Genomic DNA, 18922 nt, shown 5'->3' with positions numbered 1-18922 from the left:
TTGTCGTGAACATCCAATGTCAATTGCCCCAGTGGCTAATTCATTGGTAATATCAAGTGTGTAGCAGCAGTTTGTAGGCCCTACTTAGTGCCTTCTGTCTACTAGTCTTTTTCTTCACACATAGTCGTCAATCTGTGTCTTTTGTTCTTCTATGCTCTTGTATGTTTATGTAAATTGTTCTATCCCCCCTCCTCTTATTGGAAAGTCCAGTGAAGCAAGTGTTGCCAACTGTCCTGTACTAGCCGGGATGTCCATTATATTGGGCTAAATTGGTTTGTCCCATACGGGATCTCCCTTGCCCAGTATATTCATCCAATCACAGTAATAGAGTAAACGCGCCAATTCCTGCAAAGTAATTTCTGTTGTTGTTCGGTCTGTTTGGCATATCAAGGAAATATGGATAAACCTGCAAAAAAGAAAAGTCCAGGAGCCTGTATCTGGGTATGAACTTGAGCAAACAATGGGAAGCAAAAAAGACGTGGGTTAAGGCTGTCAGTGGTGACTCGACGACAGCTTTCTGTACTTTATGCCGTCGGGAATTCTCAATTGGCCATGGAGGGGAGAGTGACCAAACTCAGCATGCATCCACAGAAATGCACACCGCCAGGCTAGCTAAAGGTGCTAGCAATATCTGTGCATTCTTCGTGACGCCTACTGCGGAGAATGACGATCTGCCTCCTACGGAAGGTGAGGCGGTGTATTTCTCAGTTGCCAGTGATGCCTCAAACAAGGGAAATAGAAACATGTTTGCAGTGTTTGTGAGATATTTCTCTGTGTCTGATGGAGTGCAGTGCAAGTTACTTGACTTTTATATAGACAGTGATGAAACTGCAAATGGCATACATCAAGCTCTGATGAACTGTCTGGAAAATGATGAACTGGATATTAGACAGATAATGCCAATGTCAACTTTGGAAAACACCACTCCGTTTACCAGTTATTGAGCAGTGACAACAATCGCATTCTGAAAGCTAATTGCCCAGCTCACATAACTCATAATGCCTTTTGCCTTTCCAATTGAATAAGACTATGAATATACACTGTATTTTAATTCCCATAACACCATACCCACACCGCCGTGTCACCATGCACTGGCACGCCACCTTTTGGCCCTTATTTGGTAGTGAGAAAGTTGGCAACCCTAAGTGAAGCTGATCAATGCCTTTGGGGAAACTGATGACAAAAGGGGGACCAAGGAGGTGAACCTGCTCAAGTTCATACCCAGATACAGGCTCCTGGACATCAATTATCTGGAATTTGTTGGGGAGAATGTAAGAATGACCTCACGCACATGATGTCCTGTAAAAGGATCATGTTGTCCCTCTAGGTCAGCCACAGCAGGACTTTTAGTTTGAAGTAAAGTACTGTATTTTACTTTACTCTTGGGCAGGAACAGGTCAAACCTGAATGAAATGGAATTGATTTGATATTGGTATTGGGTGGTGGTATCCTTAGCTTACAACATGTGACTGGAACAGAATGGACTGGCAACACATAGTATTAACACAGTACGTCCTCTTCCATTGCCAGTTACTGTCCCTGTCGAACATACAGTACATACTACCACTGCAAGGTCACAAAGGTGCCAAAGCTCAACAGGAAAAATCACATCATTTGTGTAAATTACCCCTCTTTCATTTTATGGTCTAAGCATTTTACAATTATGTCATACGTTTATCCCTAAAGATTTCTGAAATCTCTTACCTTTCCCTGCTCCTTCCCATGTTTCCCTCTCTCTCTATCGATCTCAGATTGAGCACCTGGACCTGGTCCACCACATGTTGCTCTATGGCTGCCCCTTGTCTTTGAACCAGACCCACGTGCAGAAATGCTTCACGGGGGGACCAGCGGACGAATGCTTCAGAGTGGTGTTTGCCTGGGGTGTGGGAGGAGGGGTAAGAGACTGCCCCGTTATGGGGACATTAATACATACACACGCATGTTGTCTGAGCTCTGTCTCTTCAGTGTCTTCTCCATTCCAGGCTTTCGATCTTCCAGAAATTCGCTGGCATCCCTATTGGAGGACAGGATTATGATGACTTCTACAGGCTGGTAATTTACTACAGCAACCCAGCCCAACAACCCATTTCACTAGCTACTAGCTGGTAATAAGAAACATTTTCCAAACCACTGATATAGGATCATCGTGCTTACCCTGCTCCAATCTTCATGATTAGGTGCAGGGCCGGTTCTAGCCTTTTGGGGGCCTTAAGTGAGATTTGGTTGCCCCACCTCACGCCAAAAATTTTAGTGGCCCTAAAATTAGTTTTAAAGTTCATTTCCTGCGATATAATAATTTTTCCATGGGGGTGTAGAGAAAATGTTGCCTTTTAAAGCAAGATTTCTACAATTCTACACATTTTGCCATGGGGTTAAGTGAAATGTTTGCTATTTTAAAGTTAATTTCCTGCAATTCTACATATTTTCTTATGACTTATGCCATGTTGATATGATATCTGAGTGAGAATGACTAAGAAAATCAATGGGGGCCCCCTGGAGGTCAGGGCCTCTGAGCACATACCGGTCGGTATTCGGTATTTAGATACAGTGCCTTTAGAAAGTATTCACACCCCTTGACATTGTCTATATTTTGTTGTGTTACAGCCTGAATTTAAAATTGATTACATTTATATATATTTTTGTCACTGGCCAACACACAATACACTATAATGTCAAAGTGGAAATACGTTTTTCTATATTAAAAAAATAAATAAAAAATGGTGGAAAAAATATCAAAATTGGGCTGCCTGCCTAAAAGCAGCCAAGGATGTCCAGAAAGGAAGGCAGTTGCTGGCCTGAGCTATGTTCCCTGCAAGCTTGATCTGATCAATGTTAAAGGTAGACTAATTCATGTTAATTATCTTGTATTGTTCACCTTGTGTAAACCTGCCTGATTTAAAAGCATTTGCAGAAACCTAGAACTGCTAACATTCTTATGTTAAATAATGTAGGTACTTGAAAAGAAACTGACATAGGCTGCATTTACATGCACCCCACTTCTGATGTTTTTTCCACTAAGTGGTCTTTTGACCAATCACATCAGATCTTTTTCACATTAGATCTGAATGGTCAAAAGACCAATTACAGGAAAAACACAAATAATTGAAAAAAGTATCAGAATTAAACTACATACAAATATGCTTTATTTAATATTTTTCCAGGTTTTTAGGTAGGATGCTTTTTTTAAGTACTTTTGTTGATAATGGAGGTACAGGTAACGGAAGTACCACAAATCCAATTCTAAATCCTGATTTACTTTAATTAAACCCATGAACGAATAATTTGTACACATTCAATATTTTAAAGTAATGTCCAATCATAAAGTATAAGCGATAATAATGTTTCTAATGTACATACTGGAGATGCCATTTGCTGTAGTAAAAAAGGGGAAAACTTACAACAGTCATGCTTTATGTTGTACAAAGTAACACTGTTTAAACACACCATCATAACTTTTGATAGGATCCAGTTACAAACAAAATTAGGTGTACTCCAGACTGTATCACAACCGGCCGTGATTGGGAGTCCCATAGGGCGGCGCACAATTGGCCCAGCGTCGTCTGAGTTTGGCCGGTGTAGGCCGTCATTGTAAATAAGAAATTGTTTTTAACTGACTTGCCTAGTTAAATAAAGGTCAAATCATTTAAAAAAAAATGTAATGGTAAAAAGCAGTTTCTCATTGTATACACTGAACACAAAATATAAATGCAACATGAAACAATTTGAAAGATTTTACTGAGTTACAGTTATATAAGGAAATCATCAATTGAAATAAATACAGATATGCATCTGTTGGTCACAGACACCATAAAACCAAGGTAGGGGTGTGGATCAGAAAACCAATCAGAATCTTGTGTGACCACCATTTGCCTCACACAGAGTTGGTCAGGCTGTTGATTGTGGCCTGTCTAAAGTTGTGCTTTGCTTTCACCAAGCACACCTTATAACACAGAACTCTGGTAGGCTCTATTTATACATACTCCAGATAACATCAGTATTTATTTTCTCTCCTTCAGGATTATCATGCCACAAGCAATGGATTCCCCTTGGTGGATGAGAAACAGAACTACACCCTCCTGACTGAGGCAGATGGTCAAACCACATTGACCTTCTGGAGGACCATCCAATCATGTGACGAGGAAAACTTCCGCATCACTGCGAGTCAACTGTTTCGCAGACAAACTGTTAAAAAGTAAAGCGAACTGAAAGCGCTGTAATGGGAATTGTAATGTTTGTGCTTTTCTTATAACTAATTTCTGTGTTCTACTCATGTGCTGTTCTTATAACTAAGATTGACTTCGAGTGTCCCTGTGTAAGAATTTCCACAACAGTGCTAAAAGTATTAAAGCGTAACATCATGTTCCCTTATCATTGACTTTCTATTCAGAAAAGGTTTGCTAATATCGACTCAACCTAAAGCCTGCTGAGCAGTTGCCCTTTTACCTAAATGCATGTATTCTGCAGAACGAAGTTAGATAAGTTTCTCAAGGGAGGATGGGCCAAAATATCCTTCCCCAGGAGGAAATTTGTGCCACGGTAATAATGGCATGGCCTTTTATACTAGACCATGGATCTCCAACCCTTTTCCTACAGAGCTACCGTTCTGTAGTGTTTTTCACTCCAACCCTTATCCATCATGCATTTTTAATCAGCTGTTTGGTAAGGTAAATCGGGTGAGTTTTAAGAGGTTGGAGTGACCCTAAAGGTGGGTAGTTTTCCAGGAACAGTGTTGGAGTGACCCTATAGGAGGGTACTCTCCAGGAACAGTGTTGGAGTGACCCTATAGGAGGGTACTCTCCAGGAACAGTGTTGGAGTGACCCTATAGGAGGGTACTCTCCAGGAACAGTGTTGGAGTGACCCTATAGGAGGGTACTCTCCAGGAACAGTGTTGGAGTGACCCTATAGGAGGGTACTCTCCAGGAACAGTGTTGGAGTGACCCTATAGGAGGGTACTCTCCAGGAACAGTGTTGGAGTGACCCTATAGGAGGGTACTCTCCAGGAACAGTGTTGGAGAGCCCTGCGCTGGACCATTGTTTCCTGGGTTCACGTTTAGATTTTTGCCCTAGAAATCCACAACTGATTCAAATAACCAACTAATCAAGCTTAGACTATTTGAATCGGCTGTAGTGCTAGGGTAAAAACTGGGACACAGGACTGAGTTTGAGGGGGGGACTGTGCTAGTGTTGCATCGACCTACTGGTTATTTTATTTGTAGTAATTTGCCAAAAACGACAGCATGAACACAGGGACGCTTGCAAACATTATCAAAAGTGAGCTGTTGTAACCCTACATAGTTCCCGAGGTATTCAGAAATCTATGCAGTTTAAATGGCCTTATTAAAGACGGTGGTGTCATAACTTCAATGACTCAACATTATGTAGACACTACTAGGAATTTTCTAAATGGTCCTTAACAAAGGGAAACAAAAGGAAACCCAGACACGAGCTGCCCAGTGACGTGAGCCTACCAGACAAGCTAAATGCCTTTCATGCTCGCTTCGAGGCAAGCAACACTGAAGCATGCACGAGAGTACCAGCTGTTCTGGATGACTGTGATAACGCTCTCGGTAGCCAAAGTGAGCAAGACCTTTAAACAGGTCAACATTCACAAAGCCGCTGGGCCAGATGGATTACCAGGACGTGTACTCAAGCATGCGCGGACCAACTGGCAAGTGTCTTCACTGACATTTTAAACCTGTCCCTGACTGAGTCTGTAATACCTACATGTTTCAAGCAGACCACCATAGACCCTGTGCCTAAGAACAACAAGGTAACCTGCCTAAATGACTACCGACCCGTAGCACTCACATCTGTAGTCATGAAGTGCTTTGAAAGGCTGAATATGACCCTGGGACTAAACATCTCCCTCTGCAACTGGATCCTGCACTTCCGGACGGGCCGCCCCCAGGTGGTAAGGGTAGGCAACAACACGTCTGCCACGCTGATCCTCAACACTAGGGCCCCTCAGGGGTGTGTACGTAGTCCCCTCCTGTACGCCCTGTTCACTCACGAGTGCGTGGCCAAACACGACTCCAACACTATCATTAAGTTTGCTGATGACACCACAGTGGTAGGCCTGATCACTGACAACGATGAGACAGCCTATAGGGAGGAGGTCAGAGAACTGGCAGTGTAGTGCCAGGACAACAACCTCTCCCTCAATGTGAGCAAGACAAAGTAGCTGATTGTGGACTACAGGAAAAGGCAGGCCGAAAAGGAATGCGCTGTCTTACACTGATCCAGAGCATTCCAAACATGTTCAATGGGTGACATCTGTAAGGCCATGGCATAACTGGGATATTTTCAGCTTCCTGGAATTGTGTACAGATCCTTATGACATGGGGCTGTGCATTGTTGCAACATGAGGTGATGGTGGTGGATGGATGACATAAATGGACCTCAAAATCTCAAAGGATCACTGCATTTAAATTGACATTGATTTAAAATACTTGTCTGTAGCTAATGCTTGCCCATGCCAAAGCCACTCTGTTCACAACGTTGACATCAGCAAACCGCTCGCCCGCATGACATACGATCTGCCTGTTGAAACTGGGAGTCATCCATGATGAGCACGCTTCACCATGCTAGTGGCCATTGAAGGTGACCACTTGCCCACTGAAGTCTGTTACGACGCCAAACTGTAGTCAGGTCAAGATCCTGGTAAGGACGATGCGCCTACCTGAGACAGTTTATGCAGAAATTCTTCCGTTGTGCACACCCAGTTTCATCAGCTGTGTGGGTGGCTGGTCTCAGATGATCCCGCAGGTGACGCAGCTGGATGTGGAGATCCTGGGCTGGCTTGGTTACGTGTGGTCTGCAGTTGAGGCCGGTTGGATGTACTGCCAAATTATCGAAATTGATGGCAATGGCTTATGGTAGAGAAATTAACATTAAATTATCTGGCAACAGCTCTGATTGGCATTCCTGCATTCAGCATGCCAATTGCACACTCCCTCAATTTGAGACATCTGTGGCCTTGACCACCCCACTAATTTTGTGGCCTTTTATTTTCACATCAATCAGGTGGATGGATTATCTTGGCAGAGGAGGAATGCTTACAAACAGGGATGTAAACATTTGCGCAAAGAATTTGACAAATACGCTTTTCATGCCTATGGAGCATTTCTGGGATCTTTATTTTATCACTTTACATATGTTTTATATTTCGTTCAGTATAATTTAATGAAATCAAAGTCTAGCTATTTTGAGTCTAAGATTTATGGCTTCACTCCTGTGTAATGTATGGCTCTTCCAGTAGATGGCAACATTGATCCATAACCCTACTGAATCAAACAGAATTGGGGAAACCCTAAACCAGCATCTAACCCGAGCGGCAACATTGCGAAACCTCTGGGAACGCTTGTGAATCAGACTAAGCAGACCTGGTTTGGGAATTCAATGGGAGAGGTGAGAAATTCTAACTTTGTTAATTTTCTCAATCTGAAGGCACACACTAGATTCCAAAAAGAAAAAGAGAGCCGCACACTAGGTGCTGAGATGCAGTAATTTAATACCAACGTTTTGACAGCAAACCTCTCTTCCTCAGCGTATAATGACAAGCACCGCCGGTCACTAGATATTGGCCTATAGTTTTAAAGGACACACACAGATGTCTGTCTTGATTTCATTGGTCTATTTACAGCTAAACTCAGCAAAAAAAGAAACGTCCTCTCACTGTCAACTGTTCATTTTCAGCAAACTTAACGTGTAAGTATTTGTATGAGCTTAACAAGATTCAACAACTGAGACATAAACTGAACAAGTTCCACAGAATAATGTGGAATAATGTGTCCCTCAACAAAGGTGGGGTCAAAATCAAAAGTAACAGTCAGTATCTGGTGTGGCCACCAGTTGCATTAAGTACTGCAGTGCATCTCCTCATGGACTGCATCAGATTTGCCAGTTCTTGCTGTGAGATGTTACCACACTCTTCCACCAAGGCACCAGCAATTTCCCTGACATTTCTGGGGGGAATGGCCCAAGCCTTCACCCTCCGATCCAACAGGTCCCAGATGTACTCAATGGGATTGAGATCCGGGCTCTTCGCTGGCCATGGCAGAACACTGACATTCCTGTCTTGCAGGAAATCACGCACAGAACGAGCAGTATGGCTGGTGGCATTGTCATGCTGTAGGGTCATGTCAGGATGAGCCTGCAGGAAGGGTACCACATGAGGGAGGAGGATGTCTTCCCTGTAACGCACAGCGTTGAGATTGCCTGCAATGACAACAAGCTCAGTCCGATGATGCTGTAACACACCGCCCCAGACCATGACGGACCCGCCACCTCCAAATTGATCCCGCTCCAGAGTACAGGTCTCGGTGTAACGCTCATTCCTTCGATGATAAACGCGAATCCGACCATCACCCCTGGTGAGACAAAACCATGACTCGTCAGTGAAGATCACTTTTTGCCAGTCCTGTCTAGTCCAGCGACGGTGGGTCTGTGCCCATAGGCGATGTTGTTGCCGGTGATGTCTGGTGAGGACCTGCCTTACAACAGGCCTACAAGCCCTCAGTCCAGCCTCTCTCAGCCTATTGCGGACAGTCTGAGCACTGATGGAGGGATTGTGCATTCCTGGTGTAACTCGGGCAGTTGTTGTTGCCATCCTGTACCTGTCTCGCAGGTGTGATGTTCGGATGTACCGATCTTGTGCAGATGTTACACGTGGTCTGCCACTGCGAGGACAATCAGCTGTCCGTCCTGTCTCCCTGTAGCGCTGTCTTAGGCGTCTCACAGTACGGACATTGCAATTTATTGCCCTGGCCACATCTGCAGTCCTCATTCCTCCTTGCAGCATGTCTAAGGCAGGTTCACGCAGATGAGCAGGGACCCTGGGCATCTTTCTTTTGGTGTTTTTCAGTGAGTAGATTGGCCTCTTTAGTGTCCTAAGTTTTCATACCTGTGACCTTAATTGCCTACCGTCTGTAAGCTGTTAGTGTCTTAACAACCATTCCACAGGTGCATGTTCATGGTTCATTGAACAAACATGCGAAACAGTGTTAAAACCCTTTACAATGAAAATCTGAAGTTATTTGGATTTTTACGAATGATCTTAGAAAGACAGGGTCCTGAAAAAGGGACATTTCTTTTTTTGCTGAGTTTATAAATAGAACATAGGCTATAAAAAGCATGAATGGCTACATAGGCCTACAAACATTATTTACAATGGATAGCAAAAAAACACAATCACAAAAATGTCTTCAGCTCTAACTCTATATTGAGACCGAAGGGAACACGGGTCTTTAAATTAAAGATGCAGACAGCCCCTAATTTTAACAAATTGTCAAGGTCACCCCCTCCTAGGGAGGATGTGTTCGATGCCAATATAGCTAAGGGAGGAAATAGTGGTGCTCTTCCAAATACCACACCCTAGATTCAAGCCAGTCTTATGTAGTTGAACATGAAAGTGACAAACTGACACTGTCATTTTCATTAACAACGTTATACAGAGTGCACTTGACGACCTGCACATGCACAGTTTGGCGCGAGACAACCATTGGATCCGATTAGCTGTTTCTGCGCATGAGTTTAGCTAGCCAATGTCGCCATGACGATGCCTACAAATGTGATCGGGGATTTCTATTGGAGAAGAAGTTTCTGCCCATCTTCATACTGTAGGCTCTAGCCAACGTCTCATATTGTGTACTAGGGTTAACTAGCCACCCTAATAACTATTATCTAATTGCTGACACAAAAAAGCAATGTTTGGAAAAAAATACACACCATTTAAATTTTAGACAAGCGATTGCAATGTTAGGATGGGAGACTATAGCTAAATTTCAATCCAAGTGACACCATTTCCACACTGTTTCCACTAAATCAAATGTTTTTGGTCATATACACATGGTTAGCAGATGTTAATGCGAGTGTAGCGAAATGCTTGTGCTTCTAGTTCCGACTATGCAGTAAAATCTAACAAGTAATCTACCAAATTCACAACTACCTTATACACACAAATGTAAAGGGAAGAATATGTACATATAAATATATGGATGAATGATGGTGTGCGGCATAGGCACGATGCAATAGATAGTGTAGAATACAGTATATACATATGAGATGAGTAATGTAGGATATGTAAACATTGTTAAAGTTGCGTTATTTAAAGTGACTAGTGGTACCTTTATTAAGTCCGTTAAATTAAGTGGCCAGATATTTGAGTCTGTATGTTGGCAGCAGCCTCTATGTTAGTGATGGCTGTTTAACAGTCTGATGGCCTTGAGGTAGAAGCTGTTTTTCAGCGTCTTGGTCCCAGCTTTGATGCACCTGTACTGACCTCGCCTTATGGATGATAACGGGGTGAACAGGCAGTGGCTCGGTTGGTTGTTGTCCTTGATGATCTTTTTTGGCCTTCCTGTGACATCGGGTGCTGTAGGTGTCCTGGAGGGCAGGTAGTTTGCCCCCGGTGATGCGTTGTGCAGATCTCACTCCCCTCTGGAGAGCCTTGCGGTTGAGGGTGGTGCAATTGCCACCTTCTTCACTATTGTCCTGTCGAAACAGCTCCCTCTGTTTCCTGAAGTCCACGATCATCTCCTTTTGTTTTGTTGACGTTGAGTGAGAGGTTATTTTCCTGACACCACACTCCGAGGGCCCTCACCTCCTCCCTGTAGGCTTTCTCATCGTTGTTGGTAACCAAGCCTACCACTGTAGTGTCGTCTGCAAACTTGATGATTGAGTTGGAAGCGTGCATGGCCACGCAGTCGTGGGTGAACAGGGAGTACAAGAGAGGGCTGAGAACGCACCCTTGTGGGACCCAGTGTTGAGGATCAGCGGGGTGGAGATGTTGTTTCCTACCTTCACCACCTTGGGGCTGCCCTTTATTGCAACAACCCCACTAAGCGGCCTTGTTGCAATACAAATCAGTGCGTGATGACAGTGCACACAATGTACTTTTTTGATTAAGTTTTCATGTACCCAAATAAAAATCTAAAGTTCAATGTGTTTCTATCGCATTTTCAACTCTACCAATAGTTTTGTCACACCGTTGCATTAAATAGGCACCTGCGCTCTGGCCAACAGCTCGCATATACAGTGCTGGTTGGCTAGTCTACATGAGATTGTTATGGATAGCCAATTAGAGAATATTTGTCAAACAGCAGTCAAGTATCGATCAGGTCATCAGAATAAGACCCTCGATATTTATTGGAAAGCATCATCAAGCTCATCACCATGCACTTTCAGCACCCTGTGAAGTGTATTTATTTATTCTGTAACCTAATAAACTGCATGGTTTCCTGAGTCATAGTGGGAGGACCCCACACCATATCATCACATGACTCTAAATGTACTTCTATATGATGGCTATTATATAAACATTACACTGATACAATAAATTGTTGTTTGTATGTGGATGTTTGTTTGGAGAAACACAATTAAAAATGTAATATAAAAAAAAGAAGAAATGCGTGTTTTTCTTTTCCGTTAGGTTGTGTGCTATTTATGATCTATTTATGATCTTGATGTCATACCTTGCCCTCTGTCACCTGTTTAGGTACTGTGGCTGCGGATGAGCCAATGAAACGACAGGCTCTCCTGTGGATCTCAGCTGCCCTAACAAAACTTTTCTTCCCCTGCAAAAAAAAAGGACCCAGAAGGTAGTTGTATCAGTACCAACTTATTTAAGTGCAGTTGCCACCTCTCCACAAACTTGAAGCTAACGAGAGGGAGACAAACCCATTTCATTCAATACATGTAAAGTACTTCCATCTATTATGGTCCTCTTGATTCTGAAGTGCAAGTATTTTTGACTGTTTACTGTGCCAGTCATTGTAGCCAATTTAGGATAATAGTCATTGCCCTAACTGAATTGCAGTTGACACAAGTTAGTGTAACTGCTATGTATCCCACCCTGACTCCACCACTCACATATAGGCTACCTCAAATTCAAGAGAACTTTAATGGCTTAATCTTCTCTGAATCAATTGAATAAATGAATTTACCAAAGGTAAGGCATAGAGCAGGCCTTTCTAACCAAAGACCATATAGCTACTAAAGTAGTCTAAGGTATTTGTGTCAGATCACAGTCCTTGAATTTGAGACAATGTTTTTATATTCATAACATAGTGTAATCTATTTGTTAACAAAATCAAATAACATTTGATTTGTCACATGCTTTGTAAACAACAGGTGTAAACTAACAGTGGAATGTTTTCTTACTTGGGGAAACCATGACCGATGTATGTGAACTTCTTGGTCTAGGGGGGTGACAGGTCGTGCCCTGGGTGGGTCTTTGTTATTAAACAAAAGAGGGAATAATTTCTGTACACTTTAGTCCAGTGACCACTGAAACAGGAAGTCCTTACCTGAGAAACGTGCCAAAGAGAACACACAGGAAGTGAACCGTTTCGGTCACAACAGTGGGGCTGCAGACAGAATGCTGTCCCTCATCCAGAGACACACACTATTGCCTCTGTGAAACTTTGTGTGTTCCTGGCAATAGTGAATGCAAAGACGGAGAGAAGCTACACACCCAACTTTAAATGTCTTAAGGCATTTTATAAAGGCCTGTCAGAAATATCTCTACACATGCATTGATTCAAGTCACAAACTCTTATTTTTTATTGACCTTCCAAGTCTAAAAAGGTTTTCTCCGTGACTGTGAGGCAGTGATAAGAATCCAGAAGTAATCTTTTTCAGTACCTTAAGTGGCTTTCATCCCGTAAACTGGTTCCTCTTTATTCCAAGCTAAATGTAGCCTGATTTGTGTGTACAATCTATCCCCACAATCTGTATAGTTTAACTGAGCCATTCATGGTGATTACTGATAATACACTCATCTATTATTACATATTGTCCAAATTTAACATCAAACTGCACACTGAAACACTCTCAGGACTCTAATAACAGTTTGGAACTCTACAACCCAGTTTGGGGCTCTGATGACAATTACAACCAAGTTGCAAGGACACGATCCTCCCCATGAGAACAGACAGAAGGTCTGGCCAGGGGAGAAGAAAGGAATGGTAGAAATGTACATTGAATAAGGCAGCGGAAGTGTCTGTATTTGAAAACAGAAGAGGTTGTATCAATCATTTCAGATGCAATCGAACGATAACACATTAAGTAGAAAAACACAAAATGGTGACAGTAACTGCCTACAACTCTAGCTGCTGTGGTTCAATACATTCACCAAAATACACAGTGTACAAAACATTAGGAACTCTTTCCATTACATCGACTGACCAGGTGAAGCCTATGATCCCTTATTGATGTCACTTGTTAAATCCACTTCAATCAGTGTAGATGAAGTGGAGGAGACAGGTTAAAGAAGGATTTTAAATTGTGTATGTGTGCCATTCAGAGGGTAAATGGACAAGAAAAAATATTTAAGTGCCTTTGAACGGGGTACGGCAGTAGGTGCCAGGCGCACCGGTTTGAGTGTGTCAAGAACGGCAACGCTGCTGGGTTTTTCAAGCTCAACAGTTTCCCATGTGTATCAAGAGTGGTCCACCACCTCAAGGACATCCAGCCAACTTGATGCAACTGTGGGAAGCATTGGAGTCAACATGGGTTAGCATCCCTGTGGAACACTTTCGACACCTTGTAGAGTCCATCCCCTGACTAATTGAGGCTTTTCTGACGGCAAAGGGGGGTGCAACTCAATATTAGGCATGTGTTCCTAATGTTTTGTACACTGTGTGTATATCTGGCTTTGAAATGGAATTCAGCTTTGTTATGTTGATTGACACCGTAAGGTCTGGTAAGGTAAGGCCTGGTAAGGTCAAAACAGAACCCTTTCGGGCCAATCACTAACGGCCACATTAACTTTTCTTCAACGACAGGACACCTTTTCCAGTGAGTGACTCATTTACCAGAATGCCTTTGTCCTGACTCCCCCAACAGTTTCACTTCTGCAGAACCTGAGCTAGAGTGAACCCCACTACCTCTTTCAGAGGTATTCTCTCTGTGGTCGATCTGGACCAGCAAGAAGTTGCCCTTAAAGGAAAACTCCACTCAAAAACAATATTTTGGGATTTGATTTCATTAGTCCACTGTTGATACAGCCCCACACTGTTTTGCATGTCAGCAGTCAAGTTTTCAAGATCTTGGACTTTCAAGAAGCAAAGTGCAAAATGCATCATATGATGCAAAACACATCATCATGATGATGTGGTATGTCACACTGCTTTTTAAAAGTCCAATATCTTGAAAACTTGACTGCAGACATGCAAAACATTTTGGGACTGTAACAACAGTGGACTAATGAAAACAATGACAAAATAGTTTTGGAGTGGATTTTTACTTTAACTGCTGATGTAATGTTAGTTTAGCATTTTCCCTCTCATGGTTAAGGTTCAGATTGGGGGAGGTTGAGCTGATCCTAGATCTGTGCCTACTAACTTCTACCTAGAACCTTCTCTGCCTTTTACTTTCTGTGTCGTTTAGCTGGTGGTTGGGATCGAAACATTTAGGTCAAGAGAGAAGAGAAGAAGAGGAGGATCTGAGAAGTTCCTCTTACCATTTGCAGTTTCATCCCTGGGATTTGGTGGTCTCTCTTGATAGAATAGGGAAGCATTCATACTTCGTTGTCAAGCAAATTACCTGAGATCACAAATGGTGGTTTGGCTGTTCCAAATGTCCAATGATCAACATGTTAGTGATCAAGAACTGGCCTTGACTTTCAAAATAACACTAAGTTAAACTCACAAGTACAATGCACACACTCCCCTTTTCCTACAATCAACAACAAAATGCTTTATTCTGAATCACGTAAGAGTTCTGGAGACGTGTTGTCTGGGACACCCACAGAGTCTAGTGAACAATTGTTTGATCAGGACCTAAAAGAGGTATGAGGAGAGATGTTTTCTCTTCCTCTTCCTCTCCTTTGTGAGAGAAGTGAGAGATCTCTGTTCCCGGAGAAGAAAGGCAACTCATTTGAAAGTCATTGTGATCATCTCTGGTTCTGTATTGTTCAGTTTCAGAGAGAAGGTAATGTGGCAGGTGGATGATACTTAGTGCCTGGGGGGGAACAGGAGACACGAGTCTTACATTCGTATGTCTGTTAGTCTCCTAAGTACACCTCCTATTATGGGTGTCTCACTGTTTCTGATGTCACAATGCTACGCTATTGCCTAGCCAATAAATACAACTATGAATTGTCTAAAGCAGAAACAAACTGGCACCATTGCAAAGCCTAAGTGGGGAAATACTGTCAGTGTGCATATATATATATATATATACAGTGGGGCAAAAAAGTATTTAGTCAGCCACCAATTGTGCAAGTTCTCCCACTTAAAAAGATGAGAGAGGCCTGTAATTTTCATCATAGGTACACTTCAACTATGACAGACAAAATTAGAAAAGAAAATCCAGAAAATCACATTGTAGGATTTTTAATGAATTTATTTGCAAATTATGGTGGAAAATAAGTATTTGGTCACCTACAAACAAGCAAGATTTCTGGCTGAGTTTGAAGGTAGGCCTTGAAATACATCCACAGGTACACCTCCAATTGGCTCATATGATGTCAATTAGCCTATCAGAAGCTTCTAAAGCCATGACATCATTTTATGGAATATTCCAAGCTGTTTAAAGGCAATGTCAACGAAGTGTATGTAGACTTCTGACCCACTGGAATTGTGATACAGTGAATTATAAGTGAAATAATCTGTCTGGAAGCAATTGTTGGAAAAATTACTTGTGTCATGCACAAAGTAGATGTCCTAACCGTCTTGCCAAAACTATAGTTTGTTAACAAGAAAATGGTGGAGTGGTTATAAAACAAGTTTTAATGACTCCAACCTAAGTGTATGTAAACATCCGACTTCAACTGTATATATATACAGTACCAGTCAACGGTTTTGACATACCTACTCATTCCAGGGTTTTTCTTTATTTTTACAATTTTCTACATTGTAGAATAATATTGAAGACATCACAACTATGAAATTACACATATGGAATCATGTAGTAACCAAAAAAGTGTTAAACAAATCAAAATATATTTCATATTTGAGATTCTTCAAAGTAGCCACCTTTTACCTTGATGACAGCTTTGCTCACTCTTGGCATTCTCTCAACCAGCTTCATGAGGGAGTCACCTGGAATGCATTTCAATTAACAGGTGTGCCGTGTTAAAAGTTCATTTGTGGAATTTCTTTCCTTCTTAATGCGTTTGAGCCAATCAGTTGTGTTGTGACAAGGTAGGGGTGGTATACAGAAGATAGCCCTATTTGGTAAAAGACCAAGTCCATATTACGGCAAGAACAGCTCAAATAACCAAAGAGAAATAACAGTCCATCATTACTTTAAGACATGATGGTCAGTCAATCCAGAAAATGTCAAGGACTTTGAAAGGTTCTTTTTTGCAGTCGCAAAAAACATCAAGCGTTACGATGAAACTGGCTCTCATGAGGAGCTCCACAGGAAAGGAAGACCCAGAGTTACCTCTGCTGCAGAGGATACGTTCATTAGAATAACTGAACATCAGATTGCAGCCAAAATAAATGCTTCACAGTGTTCAAATAACAGATACGTCAACTGTTCAGAGGAGACGGCGTGAATCAGGCTTTCATGGTCACACTGCAAAGGAACCACTACTAAAGGACACCAATAAGAAGAAGAGACTTGCTTGGGTCAAGAAACACGAGCAATCGACATTAGACCAGTGGAAATCTGTCCTTTGTTCTGATTAGTCCAAATTTGAGATTTTTGGTTCCAACTTCCGTGTCTTTGTAAGACACAGAGTAGGTGAACGGATGATCTCCGCATGTGTGGTTCCCTCTGTGAAGCATGGAGGAGGATTAGTGAGGGTGTGGGGGTGCTTTGCTGGTGACACTGTCGGTGATTTATTTATAATTCAAGGCACACTTAACGAGCATGGCTACCACAGCATTCTGCAGCGATACGCCATCCCATCCGGTTTGCCCTTCTTAGCAGCCGACTTGATGTTTGACCACTATTTTTTATGGTGTTATCACTGTCCCTTGCCATACCCCATACGGCAGAGACAAACTCAGCCACTCTCGCTCTCATCCTCTCTTTTTGGTCCCGGCAGTGCCCACACAGTTTTTGAGTCTCCCCAACAGCAACCTTTTCCTGGCTGCTATTTCCTCCACCATCACAGCAATCTTTTCCATTTCTGTTTTTGACATAGCTAGTCTGATGGCTATAATGTGTGAAACAATAACATTTGTTTTTGTGCATAAAAGGTTCGCGAGCAAACATTTGTTTTTATCTTGAGACATAAAGCAGATAAATAAATGTAATCAAATAGAAATATCAACACTTTATTGTAGTGGTCCAAATCCTATCATCCCTGTCACAAAGGGTTATTTATTGGTTTCAAGCACGTCACCAATGTCAATGTCACTTAAGAAGATATTTACGAAGTTCTTAGGAAAGATATTTACAAAGTTCCTAAGAAAACTATGAATTCCTAAGAACATTTTGAGGAATTGCACTTACGGACTATCTTAAGAAACTTCTTAAGTTTTTTCGTAAGTAATGTTTTGTGAATCCGGTCCCAGATTCACAAAACCTTATTAAGAAGAAATGTTTTCTTAACTGCCATATTTTCCTTAACTATAGATTTAAGAAGAAAGTTAAGCAAAGTTGCTATTCCTCAAAAAGGTTATTGAACATTCATTGTGCTATTTCTTATGTTTCTCCTTAAGAAAAAAGTTAAGAAGAAATTAGATTCTTCAAAATAAGGTTATTGGAAATGTTCTTAATTCCAAGATAGCTAAACACTTGTTTTAAACTCAGGGCAGTTAGAGAAAAAGCTAATGAAAGCAACTGAACATGTTCATTTACTCACAAACTTAATCTGAAAGTATTGATTATTTTAACCCCAAGAACATGTTTTAGAACAGTAATCTCAGTAAGAAATATGCTAACATGATTGCCATAGCTAGCTAGATAGCTAGCTAAAATGTTTGCCTAGCAACAAACATCTTAAGAAGATTTGTAAGAGATATTTGAAAAGTTAGTGAGAAAATAAAAAAAATCTTAAGATATTGTTGAGGAATTACACTTATGAACTATCTTATGAACTTCTTATTTTTTCTCTTAAGTTTTTGCATAAGAAGTGTTTTGTGAATCTGTACCCTGGCCTCCACAATCACCCGACCTCAAACCAATTGAGATGGTTTGGGATGAATTGGACCGCAGAGTTAAGGAAAAGCAGCCAACAAGTGCTCAGCATATGTGGGAACTCCTTCAAGACTGTTGGAAAATCATTCCAGGTGAAGCTGGTTGAGAGTATGCCAAGAGTGTGCAAAGCAGTCATCAAGGCAAAGGGCGGCTACTTTGAAGAATCTCAAATATAAAATATATTTTGATTTGTTTCACACTTTTTTGGTTTCTACATGATTCCATATGTGTTATTTCATAGTTAGATGTCTTCACTATTATTCTACAATGTAGAAAATCGTAAAGAAATTAAGAAGAACCCTTGAATGCGTAGGTGTGTCCAAACATTTGACTGGTACTGTATATATTTTTATGCTGTTTCACATGACAGGCTAGAAATGGAAATTCACTATTCATTATTCCAGTGTTGTCATTTTTCTCTTTTATCGTCAGCCATACCGTAGTTGCTATAGAATGCAAATGTGGATACATTACTGGTAGATTACTGGCAATTCCATCACTGCCTGGTATGGCAACTGGTCGGCCTCCGACCACAAGGCACTACAGAGGGTAACGCGAACGGCCCAGTACATCACTGGGTCCATGCTTCCTGCCATCCAGGACCTCTAGACCAGTCGGTGTCAGAGGAAGGCCCTAAAAATTGTCAAAGACTCCAGCCACCCTAGTCATAGACTGTTCTCTCTGCTACCGCACGGCAAGCAGTACCGGAGCGCCAAGTCTAGGTCCAAGAGCCTTCTAAACAGCTTCTACTCCCAAGCCATAAGATGCCTGAACCACTAATCAAATGGCTACCCAGACTATTTGCATTCCCCCCCCCTTTTCACT

At 41.8% G+C, this 18922-nt stretch overlaps 1 long non-coding RNA gene across 1 annotated transcript; it reads left to right on the top strand.

Moving 5' to 3' along the window:
* Positions 1-220: 220 nt before the first annotated feature.
* On the top strand, positions 221-4375 carry LOC139545072 (uncharacterized). The gene is made up of 4 exons (XR_011668989.1): positions 221-687; positions 1752-1895; positions 1983-2052; positions 4017-4375. It is a non-coding gene; the product is annotated as an uncharacterized lncRNA (long non-coding RNA).
* Positions 4376-18922: the final 14547 nt, after the last annotated feature.

The sequence above is a fragment of the Salvelinus alpinus genome, chromosome 19 (assembly GCF_045679555.1).
Source record: "Salvelinus alpinus chromosome 19, SLU_Salpinus.1, whole genome shotgun sequence".
In the NCBI taxonomy this organism is placed as follows: domain Eukaryota; kingdom Metazoa; phylum Chordata; class Actinopteri; order Salmoniformes; family Salmonidae; genus Salvelinus; species Salvelinus alpinus.
This window is presented reverse-complemented; position numbering and strand designations above follow the sequence as displayed.